The following is a 16,715-nucleotide window of genomic DNA, read 5'->3' as shown; positions in this document are numbered from 1 at the left end:
AAATAAACAGGATGAAATTCAGACTGACTGAAGTACACTCAGAGAGCCTGAAAACCTGGCAGAGCAGAAGTGTAGACAGATTCATTCAGTGTAGACAAATTTATGATAATAAAAGTAACAGCAAATAACAAGCAAAGGGTCTCTACCCTTGGAAGGTGTTCAGATCTCTCACATTGATGTACTTCATTAATTTCAAATTTTTCATTTTCAGTCCTTGTGACACATAAATTTCCACAAGAAGTTAAAGCTAATACAGAATCTAAAAATAGGTTAAAAATTTTTAAAAAGCTTTCTAAAATTTAAATTTCCAAGAACTGTATCTCTCATCAGCCTGTTAATTTACTCAATTTCAGCAGATGTTTCTAAGATCCCTCTCCAGACTTTTAAAATCTTGACTAGCTGAGATAGCAGCATTTCATCTGCAAATTCTGTTCAAAGTTCACCTGATTTTAAACGAGATAGAATAACAGGAGCCCTAATCCAGTTCAACCAGTGCCATCATTGGTATAAACCTCAGTGATAATTGGTATTATCACTTTAGCCACAATTCTTGGACAGACTTGAACATTCCAGTAGATTAGAGCTTAGATGGATTCTATTTTTCTTTTAAATAATAAATGTTGAATTATAAAAATCACAAACTACTTGCAATGGAATACTATTTTAAACCAGGCACATTTTTTAACTTCCAATTTTCCAGCACAGTAGCTGGTTTTAAAGGAAAGTTATATTAAATGATTACCAACATATTAGCTGCATGCAGTGGAATGGGGCAGTAATTGCTACAGAAGTGAGAAACTGACAGTTTAAATGGAAATGTAGCATGAGCAAAAGAAAAGGGGAAGATGATTTCTAAATTTCACCAGTCCTAGAACAGAGTCCCTTTTACAGAGCAAGTGGGCAGGTAACATCTTCAGAACAAAGTGGGGTGAGTGAAAAAAACATTTACATATTTAATCCAGATATAGTTACTGTCAATCTAGAAAATAATCTTTTCAACTAAACATTAGTTTACCTAACTCCAAGCCTTGATATATAAATTCTCTTATACCTGTGAGATGATGTGTTTTCTCTTTAATCTCCATTTTGGTTTTTCTACTGTCTACTTTATACATTCCTCCCTAATCAGCCACAGCTGCCATTGGCCTCAAGGCAGGATGTCATTCAGTGCTATTACAAGTATTGCTTTGAAGCAGAAGGATGAAGATGGAATTCATACCTGTTTGGTTGTTAATGCTTAAAGAGGTTTGCCATTAATTCCTTTAGAAAAGCAAAAACTGGATATGCAAAATTTAAAAAAAATACTAAAAAAAATATAAAATGTGTGACATTCAAAAGTACTCAGTTGGCCTAATTCTGTTACAAGTTTGACTTCAACAGATGCAGAGTTAGGCCAGCACTGAGCACAGGAAAAATCACTCCATACAGAATGAACTCTGATCAATGCAGGTTTGTTTTTTATGACTTAACAGCTTGCAAAAGGAGCACATTGACAACTCTCTGTTTCTCTACACAGCACGTCTCATCATGAACCAGTGCAGCACCAGCTTCTTGTTGAAATTAAAGCATCTCACACCTACACTCTGGAAGTGAGGAGACTTTTCTCCATGCTTGTCCAGCCAGAGGAGAAAGCTACCAAGATGGATATGGAGAATGGGGAGTTTGTGATGAACACCTTTCAAACAGACTGATCACATAAGACATGGTATGGCCAGCTGACAGTCACAGCTTTTATCCAGGACTGAGATGGAATGAAATGAAATTATATCACTAGTTTCTGGAAAAGTTTTTGTAACCAGTGCCAAATTCTCAGAGTGAGACGGGGATTGAAAATCTTCAGGGAGAAAAAACAAACCACAGTAAGAAAACACATAGATACCCCTGATTATGACATCTGTGCTTTCTGTCATGCCTAAGATGTTTCACTTACTGCAGTTTTTATGGGCTGATTTAGTCCTAATAGGGGGAAAACCAAAAGGAGAGCCCCAAATCCAGTAGTTATCACCCACCCTTTGTCTTTTCAAACAAAGCTGGTAAAGCATACCAGAAAAAGGTCTTGGGAAGTATCACTGTGACAGAACATGTCTTTGCAGTGTATAGGAGGTGCAGGAGGGGGATAGGGGAAGTAGTTAGTTAAAAGGACCAAATGAGGGAAAAAGGAAAAGAGAAATTATGGTAGAGCTAATAATATGCCTGTTATACAGTGAATGCTCTTGCATCTACCCCATTTGAAATGTGGTACATGTTATTGTCTATTTTGCTTTTTAATTTTCAGCATGGTCTCCTTCAGTGGTGCTCATGTTGAACTCGGGAGTTCCTTGTTTCAAATTGTAGTGGAAACCTCATTTTGAACAATTTAGCCAGGCAATGAAGGAAAGCTGGAGGTAGTCAGGCAGCAGAAGTTTCTGCTATACCTTAGCATGCTGTCCTGATTATAGTGCTATTATAGTTTGCTGTTCATAGAAATCAAGGAATTTATGAATCATTAAAAGGGGCAGGCAATAGAGAAGCTATTATAATAGCACTCAGAAATATTACAGGAACTATCACAAAAGCTACAGTGTTAATACCATTGACTTAATATAAATGTATTTGTGAAATTATGTGATAGCTGAGGATGCGGAAATGCCAAATTTTCAGCCTCAAACCAGTCACTGGCACCTGCACATTTTTTATGTATGGTTACATTCATACAAAACTGGTTTAGGGGTATAAAAAATGCACCAGAGGTCATTAAAAGTGCATAGTGATTGTGTAAAGACCCTGGGCTGGAGCTTGTGAAAACACAGGCTTGGGAATATTAACAGAATTTATACTAAGTTCCTCGTTTCCTTATCTTTTGCTCAGAATTGCCCAGTGTATTAAAGTATATCAAGTGCCAGACACACTAGCCCCTAATGACACCAGTGGCCAATTCCATGCACTCTCCAGCTCTGAGAACAAGAATTCCTACTCTAGTTTTTTCATTCAACAATGCATCCACAGAAAAACAGTGAAACATTTTTCTTTGAGTGTGTAAACACCACGTATTCAAAAGACAGGATAGAAGCATTTGGGGAAAGTCCTTATTTTGGTTGTGTGAAGACCTAACTTTTAAAAGCCTGACTTTTTGAACTTCAAATGTGTCTCGTGGAAACCTGAGCAACTGGTACTTAACATGTACTGCTACCACCAAAAGCTTCTATGTTTGTATTGATATTATTATTTTACATGCATAACCAAAAAGCTACTAAGCCCAAACTCAGAACTATTAAAAATATTTAAGTACTATAATTTCAGGAAGTTATTCAGCTGGATTTTTAAAATGCACATCCTTTGAACAAAAGCAATAGATATTGAACAAGATTTAAGACCTTTCTTACATGTAAATAGAACCTGTTGTATCGTAAAATTTGCTGATTTTTTTTTCTGGTCTTTCTTACACCTGTAATTTTAATTGACTGTTTAATTGAGTCAATGGGGCAGAACCAGAGCTATTCTGTTCTGCTGCTATAGGAAGTTTTAGCCACGGTCATTTTGCCTCATAGAACACTTCTTGCTCCTCAGTCAGCCCTTACCTCATCCCTCTGCTCGGTATTTTCCCAACATCCTTTAAAACAAAGGATCCAGACTCCATGCAAGAGAAACCAGATGAAGTGCACTAACTACAGCCCAATTCCCCTTTCTCCTCTTTGAACTAGAGAGGCCTGGCAGTTCAGTGAGGGGGTCAGGTTTGCAGGCCATTAGCACAGCTGGGAGTGCCTGCACAACACCTCCCCACACTGCTCTCACTTGTTAGAGCTGCAGCCAAGCCTTCCTTGTTTTGATGGCCACTGAAATTCATCAAGTTCAGCTCTCAGAACACATTTAAGACAGAAGGAAAATAAGTATCTTGACCAGTCTGCACCATATTTTCTTGACTAATGCATGGGGGAAAACAGGCAAAATTCCTCAGTTCTGTTACCTACATTACCTCCTTCCTAGGGCAGCTTGGGAAGGTCCTTTAGTTTCTCCAAGCCCCAACCCATCCACCTGCAATACAGGCCTTCTTGCCTTACTGAGCTGTAGAAGAGGCACAGCCACTTCAATATTATATTCAAAGACTCTTCAACTTAACAAGGTATAAAGGACCAAGAAAAAAAGTATTTAAAGGCTGCTCATCCATGTCTCAAAGTGTTGCTCTGCAGCATCAAATGCAAACTGTTGGCCTGTATAGAAAAGACACTGCTGGCATTCAGACCTTACAGAACAGCAAAGAAACTGTGGGAAGTGTGTGGAAGGAGGTGCTCTCTACCTGAGAGGAGCCATTTAGTCTCTGGCAAATCCCCAGTAACAGTAAGCTGTAGTTTTACTCTTCATCCTAATAGCTGGGATAGAGGAATTTATACATATAGGTTTTCACAATGTTTTGTCTCAGAAATATTTATCATTCTAAGAGGCAATAGATGACATTCCATAATGCTACCTCTTACTGTAGTTAACACTGCAGGGAAGAAATCTGTCTCTGTCCTCAAGTTCCATTATAATAAAAAAAGCAATAAAAGAAAACTAACAAGTGCATATAAAGTAAATAACTATTTCTGACAAATATATATTTGTCATCATAGCTGCCAAGTGATGTAATCACTTGCTCTTCCATCACAATTGAGGACCACCACAAACCAGTAATAGTAACAGTTTATTTTTATATAGCACATCACATTTTAATCTGAAAGCTCTCTGCAGAACAAGGGCAAGGTGATGAGGGACACAGCCAAAATCTGTCCTATGGCAACCTACAAAAGAGAATCAGGAATCCAGTGCAAAAAACTGCCCAAGTCTGAGATTTCAGTCTGTCTGGGTAATCTATTCCAGCATTTGACCACCCCCCCACCCATGACAAATTCTTCCTAAAACCTAATCAGAGTTTTCCCTATTTCCCTATTTTCCCATGCCCACTGCTTCCCTTTTCACTGAGCACCTCTGAGGAAAGTCTGGATCTGTCTCCTTAAGATGACACATCCTCTCCCATCACATACAGGAAGACAGAAATAAAGTCCCACTTCAGCCTCAAATGTAATTTTTCAAGAACATTCCAAAATACCATGTGAGACAGCTTACTCTACTAAATTTATGTATCTCTGAAGGAGAAGTGTTGTATCAATCCAACTGGGATTTTAACTTTTCCTAGAAACACTTCAGATAGGATTACTCATTGATAATTGATGAATTTAAATTACTTCTGACAATTAACAAAATTACAAGTGCAAAGTCCTGCTTATTGGCAAATAAAATGTGCTGGAATCTGCCTGCCTTCTTCATGTAATATTCCCTGTGCTGACTCCCCAGTGGGATTTTTCACAATAAAACAAGCTGGTTTGTGCCCAAAATGCATGTGATAATAAAGCTTTCCCTTATAAAGCTTATATTGTGCAACACATCTTGTTTATTTGTGTAAACTTATATTGTGCACTTGTGAATGGCTCCAACCTGAGGTCAGAATTCTTAGAGAACTGCCACAGTTCCATGAAAACAAAATCTTTCCTCAGCAATAAAACATCCCAGGACTCCTGGCAGGTGCTGTGCCTGCAAGGATGGATGCCTTGCAAATCTAAAGAGCTGAGAGAAGGGAAAGCTCTCAACATTCACCTGGTGAAAAGCTGCAGCTCCAAAAAACCTTCAAAGAATGTGAGTAACTCACAGGCACAGGGTGCACATGGAAAAGATGACAGCTCCTGTATGTTAGCTCAAGTGGAAAGCTTGGAAGTGCTACAAACCCAGCAAACATTGATGTGTGTATGTTTTAATGGAAAACAGAGTAGAAAAATGACACAGCAACTGACCTTGACAGTTTTGCAAGGGATAGTGCTTCCATGAAGAGCATTGGTTATTCCCACTGAGTGCCACAGGGCTGTTCAACAGGAGACAGAGGTCCTCTAATTTTTTATTTTTCAAATGCAAGAATTTGTTGTGGAGACTGCAAGACTGAAGTTGCTTTTAAATGTAAATCACTTAAATATGGCTCCTACTTAACCTGAAGCTATTGCTTGAATTTTAGTTCTCTAATCCCACACATTCTTTGTTTTCTTTTGCAGGTTTCAAAGACTGACCAGTCAGGTAATGCAATTTATCTGTTTTACACAGATAAAAAGCACCATGGAAGAGATAAGAATTAGGCTCCTGCTATTAAATCATTCCTTCTATCACCTTTGCAATTTTAACAAAGGATTGATATTGATATTGACTTTCTGCTTGGCCTTTAACCAAATAGCCAAATGTGTGCACTGGTGTCAGTAACAGCATCTGGGAGGATCTACAGCAAAAAATAGCAGAAGTGTGTCTTGTTGAGGATTTTTTCCCCTGTGAATTTCAATTTTTGCATATTTCACTTTACAAAAAGTCTTTATTTCTAACCAGATATTTCTTTACCCAATTTGATGCTGTAATGCTCATTGTGAAGGAAAGACAAAACCTTCAGCCCTTTACCTGGTGCTTTCAGTCAAAATGTGTGACCAGCAATTGAACACCCTTCAAACCCTCGTTTAAAAGTACCTGCATATTTCATCACGTTTATGGCAAGGCTTAAATGGGGCTCCCGACAGCTCAGATTCTCTTAACTCCAATGTTTTAATGAAACCAACAGTGGGGATCAAAGGTTTCTCTCATACTCTGTTTCCTTACTAAATGCATAAGGTCCGGCTGAGCTAAATGTCACATTCTGACTTGCTTGATTTAGCCCTGCTATTTAGTAGTAATTATGGACAGAAGTCTCATTTAGGTGTATTGATCCAGTCTTTAACATGAGGAATAAATTCAGCAGCTGAGCTATGGAAAACACTGGATGAATTCTCAATTCATGGCTCTCCACAAAGAACAAAGGAGCAGCAAGGCATTTGCTGTAGCACCAATTCTCACACATGTATGTCTGGAGTTAAACACGCTAAAAAAGCTTCTCCTCAGGGAGAGGCCACAGCACGAGCAACAAACAACCTGTGGGTCATCAATAAAGCCATGGAAGAGGAAGGTTCCAATCCTGCCTCCATGGAAGGCAGGATCCCAATTCAGGAAAGCATTTAATCATATGTTTCGGTCCATCAGAATTCATGAGAGTCCTTAAGTATGTGCTTATTTTTAAAAGATGCTTAAGTGCCATTGATTTCAAGTACATGTGTAAGTGCTGTCCTCAATATAAATGATTTCTGAAACCAGGGCTGATGGGAATTTTATCACTGATTTTAATAGGAGCAGAACAGGAACTAAAGAATTTAAGAATCCTGAATGCTTATCCAAATTGAATGTCTACATGACAATAAGGAAAGTATAATCGTGGAATGTTGCATATTTCTATTTCTGAAATTAATGAAAAATCCTAAGCCCCTCATGCTAACAAAAGATATTTACCACAAAGGGATAAGAACTTCCCTATCTCTGTATCATCCTAAATTTTTAACTTTACACATATTTTCCTATTTTAGAGATTTGTGGAGGGTTTTTTTAAAGACTAACAATACAATTTTCCAGTTAAATATACTTTTTTTTAAGTTATAAAAAAATCCATAATATAATTCTATGGGAGTTACCATAATAGACTGTAACAGCTGCTATGGTCTATTGTGTAAATAAGTAATTACAGAATTTACAGACTATCATGTAAATATGTAATTATGGACTTTTTAAAATGTGCATTATTTCCTCGATAGTCTATCGTTTAAATATGTAATTATGGACTTTAAAACATGTATTATTTACTCAGACTGCAACAGCTCCTTGGGACAGAGCTGTTCTGGCCTATTGGGTAAACATGTAATTACAGAAATTTTAAAAATATGTATTATTTATTCGCCAGTGCTGCTGTCAATACATCATGGCAGCCATTTGGAAGTTGGTATCATATAGTCAATATTCTGTCAAGTTTTCATTAATCACTTGAAGTAATTCTCCACATGTTCTGGTCTGCTCCAAGGGAAGAAACACTCCCAATTACGTGCTTCTGGCGTGGTTTAATCCCAGAGGAATCCAGTTTTGGTTCTGGGAGACTACACAACAAGAATCCCACTGCTGGAAGTGGGCCTGACCCCTGCAAACATTGTTCTTCACCTCAACTAAAGCATCAAGGCAGGAACACCCACAGAGCACAATCCATGGTCCCACTTCCATCCCAATTTCTGTGCACCTTAAGCAGGAGACAGGTTGGAGCAAACAGTTCTGCAATTTATGAAGTGTGGCATTTTTGTAATATACAGAACTATGAATTCCAGAAATGCTTCCAATGACAAAAAAATATTCTTCAAAGTGGTGGGAGAAACTTATTAAGGGGGTTTCACTCATCCAAGATGGAACTTCAAAGACATTATTATTCTGAAAAAGGGGTAATTACCATTACCATTAAATATTTATGTTTCTAAATTACCCATAGGCCCCAATCAAAGATGAATTCTAGGTACTCTGCAAACATTTATGAATATCCCAACCTCAAAGACTTCACAATTTAAGAAATATTTTCGAATATATTATCTCTATAGAATGCTTTTTAGAAGCAAAATGAATGTGGTCTTAGGCCAAAATGTATGCACTGAGTTTATGATCTGCTGTGTCTGCATCTATTTACCAATAATTCTAACATTTAGGCATGATTTCCCTAATAGACCACAGCAAAAAGCAGAACCAGAATAACTTATTCTTGTAAATATATAGGACAGTTATGTAGCATGGGACTGTGTTACACTGCAAACAATTCTACCCTTACATTGGAAATAGGAGTGGAATTGTCATTTACCTAAAATCATCTCCTCACCTAGAAAAGAAGAGAGAAGATAAAACTCAGAAAGAAAAAGATATTCTAAAGATAAGGAATATTGCCATAGTAAGAAAGATTTATTATTCATTTTTACTGATGGCACTTTCCTCATGGTCTCCAAGCCTGGTGTAATAATAAAGCTCTAAGAAGTGAAACTAAATAGAAAACAGTAAGAGTACTGAAAAAGCCAAAATAATTCCCATCCTGATGCAAGATGGCAGAGCACTGGCTGGAGTTAGACTGAGTCCAGCAATGTCAGCTCAACCCTTTGGGATGGGTCTGGACTAATCAGTGCAAGGCTGGAATGTGACCTCTGAGGAGCAGGGGAAGAACTTGGGATTGCTTAGGCCTGAGAGGGGATGACTGCCAGGGACACAGTGAAGTTCTCCAGGCTCTTGAGAAGACAGAGAAGAGTGAGCAGACTCCTCTTTATGTCCAATTTAGATAGAACAAGTGGTAATGAAATTCAATATGCCAAGGGAGATTTAGGTCAATGGGCTACCCAGGAAGACTGCAAAATCTTTGTGGTTTCTAAAAATGGAGTGAACAAACTTCCACCAATAATGGCACAGTTATCCTGCCTTTGAGAAAGGAAGACAGACTCTCCACATCCTTTCCTGGCTGGTTTCTACAGGACTTTTTGCTCCAGAACTGACCACAAGCTGTAGACTCAGGCTTATGCCTAAAAAATCAATGAAACCCACTGAACTTTTAACAAGAAAGAAGTTTAAAAAAAAAAAGATAAAAAAACCAGAATCATATAGATACATAGATCTTTGATACAGTCTAAATAATGTGTATTTCAAGATCCTATTTCATATTAGTTCTCCAGAACAAGAACGTCCAGCCCCCTACCCAGAGTCTGGCAGCCCATACTCAAAGACAGCTCTGAGAAAGGGCCAGATTGCAGCAGGTTGTTTTGAGCTGTGAGAAAGGGATGTGTGGGAAGACACTTGCTTATCTCCATATATGTACCATGAACATATATGTTATTTTCAGCTTTAAAAAGATCACAGTTTATTTCAGAAAAGCAGAAAAAAATACTTTCATCCCAATCTATTGTTCACTTAGCAAGAGAAAAAAGCTGGCAAGAAAATGAACAGGAGAAAGGAACAACAGCCTGAACAAGTGATAAATGTGGGTGTTGCCACAATGAGAACCAACAATCCACATCTGAGCACAGAAGCTGTGAAATCTCCAGCCATGACAAGGATTTTCAGCTCTCTGCGGTGAGTTCCACTGACCATGGATTTTCTGTAATAACGAGCCTGGCTTTCTAACACTAGTTGGAAATTGCTGTTCTCAGGGTAATTTACCACGTGTTTAAAGCAGGTAAATTTCACAGGAAGAGTCTCTGCAGGCTTGGAACCAAACACTGGAATTTCCTTCCAGAACCTGGGAATCTGCCATAGTCCTGGCTCTTCTGAGCTGTTTATTCTGGAGCTCAGCCTGCATTTGCAAGGTCATGCCGGATACTACTCGTCACACTGTGTTGCCTATGCATGAAATCCTCATTTTTTGCAAAGCTCACAAATATATATTCATGTCATAGCACCTTAACATCCAGGGATGGTTGGAGCATGCCAAAGCAAGGGGGGCTGCCCCACACGCTCTGCCTTAGTGTGGCAAAACAAGGCCAAGTGGGAGACTGGAAATCTTATGGGAAGGTTTCTGGAAGTAGGTGGAGAAGAAAATATAGACCTTGCCTTGAGTGTTTGCAATTAGTTATGGGTGAAGTAGAGTTGCCAAAATGGGAAGCAGTGTCCATTTTGTAGCAGTAATTATTACTGTGAAGCCATTTTCAAGGTGGGATTATGGGTACTAAACCGCTGGGACTGGCTGTGCTGCCCATGCGTTAAATCCTCATTTTGTGCAGACTTAATGAAAAAGATAGTTTTCTGTAATATGTTCTGTCTTGTCAGTTGCTCCTACACAGCAGTATTGGGATGCTTTCTTTGTGCTTAATACATGCAGTGATAATTTTTTCACGTGCTCTTTCTGTAAACGTTCCACCACAAAACATTCTGTTAAACTGGAATTAAGGTTGTAAATATGCATTAATAAGTTAGAGCAAATTCTGTACTAATTGCCTGCCCACACAACCTCACTGCCATAGATGGAGAAAACGCTGCTGAAGAACACTGCAAGCTGGGTTCTCATCCCAGAAATGTTATTCTACCTCCACATACAGGGGTCTGACAGAGAATCAAATCCTGTGCTGAAGTTTATAAGAAACACACGCTTGAGTATCAGGAATGCAAAGTTGCACTCCCACTTTACAAACATAAAGGACAGGATTGCAAAAGCCCTTGTCAGTGGCCTAAATCTGCTCTCCTTGGAGTAAATGGCATTTTCACCACTGGCAGTAGAACTAAGCCAGTAATCCCTCCTTTTGGAAACCCTGTCCTGGGAGACATGAATTAAACAAATCCTATTCTTTGTGATTCGAATTAAACAAAACAGTTTGGGTTTCTTTTGTTCCCTCAGCTAACGTCTTTGTACAGTCTCATCAGCCTTTCACCTACAGTTACATCACAGGATGAACCATACAGCAGAGTGATTCCAAATTTACTTTCTGTTCCAGCCACATGAAATACATTCTACTGTCAAAATTCTCTGCTAATTCCTTCAGGAATCAGTCAGTATTATTTTGCCTGTTAACTCTGACAGATCTGTCCATTCCCATGCCTGAAATTAATTTTTTTTTCTCTTTCATATGATCATACTTTATCATCAACATATTAGGAGGGAGAACAGTATCAGAGAGCATGCAAATCAGATAATAATTACCAGAAAATTAAATAACGGTAATTAATAATGATACCTTTCTCTGTATGATAATACAAAAATTCACAATGGTGTTGTGAAGCTTGGTTTATTCCTACCTGTAATTTACTTTGAGGTCTTAGAATAAAAGGTGCTTAGAATTGAAAAATATCATTATTAGCATAAAAATGAGATATGTTCTATTTATTTTGTGTATTAATTTAGGAGAATATATTATTACACAACTTTATACTGTAAGCACAAGGTCACACAGGATATGACTTGTCACACTGTGTTGCCTATGCATGAAATCCTCATTTTGTGCAGAGCTCTGAAATATATATTCATGTCAGAATATCTTACTGTCCAGCGACAGCCCCAGAGTTTCATTCTATTACATACTGGGGAAACAGATTCAGCATCATTTGAGAGGTCTCTTCTTCTCTCAATACCCGAATGAACTCTCATTAATCAAAAACCTACAAACACTCACCATGAGAGAGCCAGCCCCAGTAATGCTCTCCTCAGCCTGAGACATGATGATATCCATTCCACCAGCATTGTTTTATCATTTCACTGTGACTATCATGGTCAAACAGCCAAAACAGAGCATTGATTTTACAGTTACTAGAAAACAGAACCTAACTTCACAATAAATGAATGAAATTGTTTCTAGGGATGGAATTTCTCTGGCACTCCCACTGTTCCACACACTGCACAGACCTCAAGACAGATGATGTATCCTTCTCCAGACTTCCAGTCAGCCTAGGAGCACACACTGGAAGTTCAAGTTCTGCTTACACTGAGCACACCAATGGCTGCAGTTTGATAAAAAGGAGTTCCTGCAGAACTCTGTTAACCACCTACCCATCAAATCATCATTGTTTTGCCTAGTTTTAGATGTTTTTCTCATCTAAACACATTCCTACTGCAGAAACAGAAACAAAATTATTTCAGTGCTATGTCTCAGGGCAGCCTTTTTTTTTTTTTTTGTTTCTTTTTTTAGCAGCCATAAAATTGAGATTTTGAAACAATTTTAAGTGGGACACCTTGCTCAACGAAATTCTAAAATCTAAGGCAATGTCAGTTTTCATTAAGAAGAGAAATATTACCTTGGTCTTCAATAGCACAGTAGAAAGCAAAAGCAGTTGAGAGATCAGAGCAGATCACCAGTGTAGCCTCCAGACCAGAACAGCAGGTTTGACATGATACTCAAGCAAATAGCCAGAACAGAACTGCAATTAGCAGTTAACAGGCCACTTAAATTAAGAGCTTTCCTTGAGAAAACAGCCTCAGACCTTCAGAGATTCTAGGAAGTAAAGTGACAAAAGATGGAAGTGCATGGGGAGTTTCCTCACAAGGCCTTTTATCCGCAGAGTGTACAAACCCAGAAAAGCCTGGCCGAAATGTCAATGTAGGGGAATGTAGCTGCACAGAGGAGGGAATAATGAGAGGAAAGGAAACAAGAGATTTTGAGTAATGACTTTCTAAGCAATGGAAACAACTTTCTTCACTGATGTCTCCAGAGCCAAAATTTTGCATGGCTTGACATTTAGTGCTAACCTGTGTTTTGTACTCTTGTCATGCAATGTGTCAGCACAACATCTGGTAATGGAAGACAGACATCAAGGGTCTGCAGCCAGCCACAGCCCATGGTCAGGTCACTGTCCCTCCCTTGGTGGCCCTAGACTTAGCAAAGGGATTGATACACACACTGAGAACCAAAGCTACAGCCCCTGGATAAACACACCCAGCCGTGGCACCCACAGGCACCTCCCCCCATTTCTGTTTCACTCGATGTTTCAGTGCACCATCACCACAATGCTGATATGAGCACAGGCTTCTCACCATCACACAACATACTACAGTAAAACCCACTCCCATGGATGAACAGGAAAAGTGAATGTCTCAAACTCCCTGTCCCAAACCCTTTTTCACTTACACTGTTTCATAACTCTACAGTATAAATCATTTTTCTTTCATTCATGAATTTGACCTCCACAAACTTTTGAAGTCAAACAGTTCAAAGAGTTAATAAAGACCTATCTTTGCTACTTTTCTCAATCTCACATAGCTCAATGCACTCTGAATTTGGGACATGTAGGAGCACAGCCTCAGAAATATTTGCAGGTTCAGCACTGTGACAGAAAAAGCCTGGAACGAGCCAAGTGTCTTCCCCAGCTCCTACATCCTGCTACCTCAGTAGTCATTTTGCCAGTCCTCCTGCTGCCAAGCCCTGGAAGCAATGCATGCATCTCCCAGACATGCCGATATCGGGATAAGTGCAGTGCAGCAGGACTGCAGGACTCTCAGCCAGTGTATTCGGGTCACAAAACCAGGGGGAGGCCGCTGCCCCTTAGCCACATCCAGGAGGGCAGAGGTGCCAAATTAGTTTTACAGCTTTCTAGCACTGAGATGTGTCTGGGGCCGGGGGACTTTTTGATGGACACATGGGAGCAACACTTGCAGCCTGCTTGAAAGGGTCATTTCCACATTTCACAGCAGTGGCCTATGGTGACGGGGGGGGGCGGGGGGGCAGGGGGCAGTGTCAGATCAGCAGTCTGGGGGCTGGTGTTGCCAGGGGGAGGGACCCAGGCGCCTTTCTGGCTGTTTCAGGGGGTGGGGGGGATAAGACGTGGAACACAGTTCTGAGCAGCACCAAAACCTAAAGCCCTTTCTTATTGAGGGAGGTTGGGAGAAAGAGGGCTTTGGGGGATAAAATGTTAGGAGTGCAGATGTTTTAGGGCAAGATCGGGGTTGGTGCTGTTCGGGGGTGAAATTTTCTGCAGACAAGGGCGTTTGGGAGCGAGGGAGACTGAAACAAAAGCATTGGGGGCAAGGATATTTGGAAGCAAGGGCAAGGACCATTGAAGGTGAGGGTGTTGGAGGCTGTTGGCACTTGGGGGATAAGAGCATTTGCAGAATAAAAACATCTCGGGGAGAAGCAATTTGGGTCAAGGGTATTTGGCAGCCCGCACGTTCGGGGGTGAGAGTGTTTTGGGGAGAGGGGTTCTGCGCTGCTGCCAGCTCCCCACCGCCTCCGCCGGTGCCCACGCTCGCTCTGCGCTGCGGCTCTCGGACACCGGGAGAAGGAGCCTCATCAAGCCGCCCCCGCCACCGTCCGCGCGTTCCCCCCCGCTGCCTATTTCGGGGCCTCTCGCTCCCCAGGAGCGGAGCCCCGCGATGGTGCGGGCGCGGCGGCGGAGCCCCCCCCCGTGCCCGGGCGGGCAGTTCTCTGCGCCCGGCGGGGCACGGCGGCGGCGGCGGGCGGGGGGCGCGGGGGGCGGCCGCGGGGGCGGAGCCGCCAGTCAGCGCCGGGCGCCGTGACCCCGGGGCGGGGACGGGCACGGGGACAGAGACGGGCACGGGGACAGGCGGCCCCCGGCCGGCGCGGCGGCGAGCGCAGCCCGTGTCCCCCCCGCGACACAGACACACACACAGACACACACACACACGCATCGGGCGGGGGGAGCCGCTCGCCCCCGCCCCAGCGCCCGCCCGGGTCCGGCCGCCGCAAGCTCCGCACTTACCCGGGCCGCGGCGAGGTGTCGGCGGGCGGGCTCCGGCGAGCCGCGACTGCGGGGGGCGGGGGGGGCCGCTTGGGTTTGGGGGGGTTCCGTAATCCAAGAGGCTTTGGGCTGCCAAATGTAAACACTCCGCCATGATTTCTTTGTTTAGATAATTGAACCTGCCTCCCTCTCCCTCGCCGACTCTCGCTCGCTTTTATTTATTTATTTCCCCCCCTCCCGTCATCATCATCATCATCATTATGGCTTGTGTGGGGTGTTTTTCTTTTCTTTTTTTTTTTTTTTAAGGGTGGTTATTTACTAGCTGCATTTATCAATTGCTAGTTTTACAAATATTTATGTATATATATTTATCTTTAAATATATCCCTGTGGGGGGGCGGTGGGAAACATGAAGGACAGGAAGTTGTTCCCGCATGTTTGGGGGCTGAGGTTGTTCCTCCTTCCTTGGCTGCTGGGGCCGGTGGGGCCGGGGGCAGCGGCCGCATCACCTCCCGCAGCGCCTGGCGCTCCCAGGGAAAAGGCAGCGGATCCAAAGGCATCGCCCGCTCCAGCGGGAAGGATGCTGTGTGCAAGGGGGAGACGGGTGGAAACTTCCAGCCTTAAGTTTTTTTGCATTTCCTCAAAATTCAAGCTCGACAGGAAAGCGTTCATATTATTGTTATCTATTCTTCTTCCTATTATTATTATGCGGGAAATCCCTGTCGGGAAATAGGGGTTTATTATAGGAGCTGTACAGGAAGTGTCAGCATGACAGGTTCCACCTGCAGCCCTCCTTTGGCAGCAAGTTTCTCTATTTGGAAATACCAATGTATTTCCTGTCAGTACTGCTTGAGAGAGACCTCAATGCACTTCATCAGTGTCCATAAACCCTTTTCCATAGACCTGATCCTATCTGATCCCAGCTTCCCAAGGCTCTGGTGAAGTGCCTAGGGATGCAGGAGGCTGTGCCAAGCCTGTCAGCTACCCAGGAAGGATGCCCCACAATTCCCATGGGGTATTTAGGAATTTTAGGCATTACATCTCTCAGAAATTGTGCCAAAGACTCCAGAAATTCTCCATGGCTTGTAATTTATTCCTTTTTGTATTAAGGAAGAGCACCACCTCCTGATGTCTCCCTACTCAATCATTTCTAGGTGGTCCTCAAATGCCACAGAATGTACAGCATTACCTTTGCTGTTCATGTGTAGAAAGAGCAATACAGCAGAGACAGTATAAAGAGTTGTTATATAGGAAAACAAGACAATTTACTCACTTTGTTACACAATAAAGAGAAAATGCTCTGTGACAGCTACCAATCATCAGATGGGTTCCAAATCTGTTTTGCCCTGAGCCTCTTGCTACGATACTGGACACCATCCCCACAAGCAACTGCCTCAGCTTTGGAAATACACTGACCATTTGTGCCTTATTGTACCTTAAATATTGTGTCTGCTGTGGGCAGAGGTCCTCTCTCTGCAAAGGGATCACCAATTTGGACCCCCAAACATTCTCTAAGTCTCATTAATCCTTTGTAAAGCCATTGTTAACTGTTGGGATAAGGAGTTCTGCATGTACAGTTAGCAAAGGAAAAAAAAAAAAAGAAAGTATACATATGTATTACGCTGACACTCTATAGGAATACAGGGTTGCATTACAAGTTACAATTTAGAACTGCACAGGTATTTA

At 41.6% G+C, this 16,715-nt stretch overlaps 1 long non-coding RNA gene across 5 annotated transcripts in view; it reads right to left on the bottom strand.

The window, feature by feature from the left end:
* LOC143693651 (uncharacterized) overlaps positions 1-15,617 on the bottom strand; it is a 435,266-nt gene extending 419,649 nt beyond the window's left edge. Inside the window, exon 1 of one of the 5 annotated variants that reach the window (XR_013181588.1) lies at positions 15,052-15,617. This is a non-coding gene — a long non-coding RNA (uncharacterized LOC143693651). The remainder of the gene's footprint in view (positions 1-15,051) is intronic. The other 4 variants (XR_013181589.1, XR_013181591.1, XR_013181587.1 and 1 more) reach the window with 4 other exon arrangements.
* Between the last annotated feature and the right edge of the window lie 1,098 nt (positions 15,618-16,715).

The sequence above is a fragment of the Agelaius phoeniceus genome, chromosome 3 (genome assembly GCF_051311805.1).
Source record: "Agelaius phoeniceus isolate bAgePho1 chromosome 3, bAgePho1.hap1, whole genome shotgun sequence".
Lineage (NCBI taxonomy): Eukaryota > Metazoa > Chordata > Aves > Passeriformes > Icteridae > Agelaius > Agelaius phoeniceus.
Note: the sequence above shows the minus strand (reverse complement) of the source record. Positions and strands in the feature narration are given on the sequence as shown.